The sequence below is a fragment of the Lactuca serriola genome, chromosome 9 (genome assembly GCF_051521515.1).
Source record: "Lactuca serriola cultivar US96UC23 chromosome 9, Lser_US96UC23_V15, whole genome shotgun sequence".
Taxonomy (NCBI): Eukaryota; Viridiplantae; Streptophyta; class Magnoliopsida; order Asterales; family Asteraceae; genus Lactuca; species Lactuca serriola.
Genome location: NC_136416.1, coordinates 147,794,673 through 147,800,544, shown reverse-complemented (window position 1 = coordinate 147,800,544; position 5,872 = coordinate 147,794,673).

Here is a 5,872-nt window from a genome sequence, read left to right as displayed (position 1 = left end):
TCGTACAGTCAAATGGCTGGATTTCACCACCCTGGCGACCCCCACTTTCCCAACCAAGGCAACGGAGGATGTGTCGAAGATGATCCCGAAGAGGACGAGGAACCCATAGAAGTGGATGATGACTCTGGTACCGACTCAGAGCCGGAAGTGATCGATCCACCACCCGTTCAACCTCCCGTCTTTGTAAGGAACTTTCAAGGACTGACTCCCGTCTGGGGAAGTCACCCCATCATTGGAGCCAACAACAAGGCATACGCCCTCCCTACGGCATGTGTCGGGACTTCTATGATGTCCGCGGTGGAGGTTCGGCTGATCGGGCACTCCCAGTAATGGTGGGTAAACTAGCAAATCAGTCCTATCAGTCCGGAGTTCAAGCTAGCCGACTCCAGGATGTCAACGTGGAAGTACAGGTTCACACTTCTGACATCCGTAGGTTGGACAAGATACAAGACAATGCTCAACTCCAAACCGAGGCATTCCAAGCACAAATGATTGCAGCCCTCGCTGAACTGAGGGAACAACAAGCCGCTTTTGATAGGCATCTAATGGAGTCAAAGCAATCAGATGCAGAGTCAAGCTCCAAGCGCAACCTACGTCGCAAGTAGTGCTTGTCAAAGACTCAAATTTTGTTATAGCTTAGGAACTCGGCTAAAAGTCTTTAAATTTCTCAAACTTTGTAATCGGAGACCCTTATAGGGGTCAAATTTTCATGATCGTTGTATCAACTTTTATATTAATATAAGTGACACTATTATTACTACGTTGAGTATTTCGTTCAAACCTTGAAAAGTCTTCGAGAAACCAAATACTTGTTTCATACTTTCAGTCTTACAAATAACTTTCATTCTTCTATTTTAAGACTCATACTAGCATCTGTTGTTGAACTATAGCAATTTAGTTCATGAGACACATACATTTTCTATTCTATGGAATTCTTATCTTTACCTTTTCGACTTATAGTTGAAGGATGCCTCCGCGTACGAATCCAAGGCGAAGCAACGGTGGGGAAGCACCTGTACCACCACCACCTCCACCACCTCAATTTGATGCTATTATGTTCCAAGCAGCAGTCACCACAGCGATAGCAGCTGCCATGTCACAGATCAATAACTCGAGTACTAATGGCGCGGGATCTGGCACACACCCATCCAACCATGGCGAGAGTCATGGACTACCCCGAGAATGCACCTATAAGGACATTACTAATGCCAAGCCCCGGATGTTTTATGGAACTGGTGGTGTGATAGCCCTGAGGCAGTGGATTGAAAGGATGGAGTCAGTCTTTGAAATCTGCTCTTGTCCCGAGCACAGCAAAGTCAAATTTGCAACTTTCACCCTTATTGATAGAGCTTTAACTTGGTGGAATGGCCACGTTAAAGTACTTACCCTAATAGTGGCAAACTCCATAAGCTGGGAGAGCCTAAAAGCCATGATGATGAGAGAATAGTGCCCACGGGGAGAGATTCAAAAGCTCGAACACGAACTATTGACTCTCGGAATGGTTGGTACCGACATCGCTACTTATACCAACAGGTTCTGCGATCTGGCAATCCTTTGCCCAAATATGATTGCTCCTGAGAGCAAGAAGATAGAGAGATACATTTGGGGGATGTCTCCCCAAATTAGGTCCAGCGTGTTAGCTTCAAAACCTGACACCTTTGAAAGTGCCAAGGAACTGGCACAATCTCTTGTTGATTATGGAGGTCATCAGAACTCAACCGTTTCTGCACCAGAACCACAGAAAGGAAACAACAACAACAACAACAACAACAGCAACAACAACAACAACAACAACAACAACAACAACAACAACAACAACAACAACAACAACAATAGCAAGAAGAGGGTATGGAATAAAGGGAAGGGTGGGTCTTCCCAAGAATCCGCAAAGAAACAACTGGTTTCAGTGAATGCTGCCACTGTACTTACTACAACTCCTACAAATACCTACCCAACAAAGCCTTATGTAGGTAACCTTCCAAAGTGCACCAAATGCACTTACCACCACCATGGACCTTGTCGGGAAATGAAGTGCGCCAACTGCAACAGAAAGGGACACACAGCCCGTTTCTGCAAAGACCCCGCAAAGCCGATCACTCAAATTCCCAGTGCGGGTGTAGGGCAGACTTGCTACGGTTGTGGCGAGGTGGGCCACTACAAGAGGAACTACCCTAAGGCAGCAGGCACCGGCGGTGTGGGACGAGTTTTGGCAATAGGCCACGACGAAGCTGTAGCTGACCCAACTATAGTTGCTGGTACGTTCTTTCTTGATAATTCATATGCATGCATATTATTCGATAGTGGAGCGGAGAGAAGCTTCGTGAGTCCAAACTTTGTTCACTTACTTAAACATCAACCTAGCAAGTTAGAAAAATCATTCACTGTAGAGATGGCCAGTGGAAAAACAGAAAACACTAACTGCATATACATGGATTGTACGTTAACCTTAGACGGACATTCTTTCCCAATCAACCTCATGTCGGTCCAAATTAAAAGTTTCGACGTCATAGTCGGCATGGATTGGTTATGTCTTTTTCGCGCCAACATCATGTGCTTTGAAAAAGCAGTTCGTCTTAGCCTTCCTAACGACGAAACATTAGTGATTTACGGCGACAAATCAAGTAAAAACCTTCGTATCATTTCGTGCATCCAAGCTCGAAAGTGTTTACGGAAGGATTGTCGAGCATTCCTAGCACACATCGTCGATACGAGTCAGGAACTGAAGGACATCAAGAACATTCCAGAAGTACGTGACTTTCCCGATATCTTTCCAGAAGAACTACCGGGATTACCACCACAACGCCAAGTTGAGTTTAGAATCGACTTAGTTCCAGGGGCTACCCCAGTAGCGAAATCGCCTTATCGCCTAGCACCAGCAGAGATGCAAGAACTTTACAGTTAGCTTTACGAACTCCTTCAAAAAGGATTCATTAGACCAAGTTTCTCACCTTGGGGAGCACCGATCCTGTTTGTAAAGAAGAAAGACGGATCGTTCCGCATGTGCATCGACTACAAAGAACTGAACAAGCTTACTGTCAAAAATCGCTATCCTCTACCCCGTATTGACGACCTATTTGATCAACTTCAAGGAGGAAACTACTTCTCGAAGATAGATCTACGATTCGGATATCACCAATTACGAGTGCTAGAAGGGGATATTCCCAAGACAGCATTCCGAACTCGTTATGGACACTACGAATTTCTAGTGATGCCGTTCGGATTAACCAACACACCAGCAGTATTTATGGACCTAATGAATAGGGTGTGCGTCCCTTCTTAGATCAGTTCGTCATCGTCTTCAGCGGTGACATACTTATCTACTCCCGAAGTAAGGAAGAGCATAGTCAACATTTACGAAAAGTCTTAGAAACATTGTGATCGGAGAAGCTCTATGCGAAGTTCTCTAAATGCGAATTTTGGATTCGAAGTGTCGAATTTTTGGGCCACGTTGTTAGCGAGAAGGGGATACACGTGGACCCCTCCAAAATTAAGGCCATTGAGAACTGGTCGGCACCAAAGACACCTACAGAGATTCGTCAATTTCTAGGTCTCGCCGGCTACTATCGCAGATTCATAAAGAACTTCTCTAGCATTGCGAAACCTCTTACTACATTAACCCAGAAAGGCGTGGCCTTTGACTGGGAAGCGAAACAAGAGAAGGCGTTCCAAACGCTGAAACAGGCATTGTGCACCGCACCGATACTATCCCTCCCCGAAGGGATAGAAGATTTCGTAGTGTATTGCGATGCATCAAACCAAGGACTTGGTTGTGTTCTTATGTAGAGAGGGAAGGTTATTACTTATGCCTCCCGATAGCTTAAGACACACGAAGTGAACTATACGACCCACGATCTTGAGTTCGGAGCAGTGGTATTTGCTCTGAAGATCTAGAGACACTACTTATACGGAACAAAGAGTACTATTTTCACCGATCACAAGAGCCTTCAAGACATTTTCAATCAGAAGGAACTCAACATGCGACAACGACGCTGGGTTGAGTTACTAAATGACTACGAATGCGAAATTCGTTATCATCCTGGCAAGGTCAACGTGGTAGCTGACGCCCTCAGTCGAAAGGAATACACTGGTCGGAGGGTCAAATCTCTAACTATGACTATCCATTCCCACTTATCCACACAAATTAAGGAGACACAAATGGAAGCTTTGCAACCTGAAAATGTGGCGGGTGAATCCCTGCGAGGAATGGAAAAGAATCTAGAAGTCAAGGGTGGCGAAGCCTATTATCTCATGGACCGAATCTGGACACTGAAACATGGTGGTTTCAGAGACGTAGTCTTGACCGAAGCACACAACACAAGATATTCCGTTCACCCAGGTTCAAATATAATGTATCTGGATCTTAAGAAACTGTATTGGTGGCCTAACATGAAAGCAGAAATTGCTACCTTTGTAAGTAAATGCCTTACTTGCGCTAAGGTTAAGGTCGAGTATCTGAAACCGTCAGGATTACTACAACAACCAGAGATACCAGAATGGAAATGGGAGCGGATTACTATGGACTTCATAACCAAGTTACCCAAGACGATGGGTGGACTCGATACCATATGGGTCATCGTCGACAGATTGACCAAATCCGCGCATTTCCTACCAATCAAGGAGACTAACAAAATGGAAAAGCTTACAAGAACTTACATAAAGGAAGTAGTGCGACTGCACGGTGTTCCAATATCCATTATCTCCGATAGAGATAGTAGATTCACTTCAAGATTCTGGCAGTCACTACAAAGTTCCCTGGGGACTAGGCTAGATATCAGTACAACCTACCACCCACAAACAGACGGGCAAAGTGAGAGAACGATACAAACCTTGGAAGATATGCTGAGAGCCTGTGTGATTGACTTTGGAAAGGCATGGGATATCCATTTACCCCTTGTCGAATTTTCATACAACAATAGTTATCATACAAGCATAAAGGCTGCTCCGTTTGAAGCCCTCTATGGTCGAAAGTGCAGATCCCCTCTATGCTGGACTGAAGTTGGCGATACCCAGTTAGCTAGAGGAAGAGTTCCTGAAAGCACTCTCACCGGTCCGGAAATCATACGAGAAACGACAGAGAAGATCGTTCAGATTCGTGAACGATTGAAGGCCTCCAGAGACCGACAGAAAAGCTACGCTGACCAAAGGAGGAAACCTTCGGAATTCCAGGTAGGAGACCACGTTTTATTAAAGGTCTCACCGTGGAAGGGTTTAATACGCTTTGGGAAGCGTGGGAAACTAAATCCAAGATACATAGGGCCTTTCGAGATTCTTGCTAGAATCGGCCCTGTGGCTTACAAGCTTAACCTACCGCGTGAACTTAGTAACATACATCCAACCTTCCACATCTCAAACTTGAAAAAGTGTCTGTCCGATAAGACTCTTGTTATTCCACTCGACGAGATTGAGATCAGCGAGAGCCTCAATTTTGTGGAAGAACCAGTAGAAATCATGGACCGAGAGGTCAAACAAACAAAACAAAGTCGCATACCCATCGTGAAGGTTCGCTGGAACGCCAAGCGGGGACCTGAATTCACATGGGAACGCGAAGATCAGATGAAACAAAAGTACCCTCATCTCTTTCATGTTCACTAGTATCTTTACTACTTTAAATTTCGGGACGAAATTCCCTCTAACGGGGGGGATGATGTGACAACCCGATATTTCAACTCTTTGTAATGACCTAAAAAGTCAAGTATTGTAACCACTTTTGAGTTAATAAAATTAACTTTGATATTAAAATGTCCAAAATGTTTCTATTTAAATTCCTTCTATGTTTAAATGTCATTAAACCATGATCGTACGTAAAAAGAACGCCCAAATCCGACTTCGTATATTGAAGTTATGATTTTTCCAAGTTCGGCTTAGCAGCAGA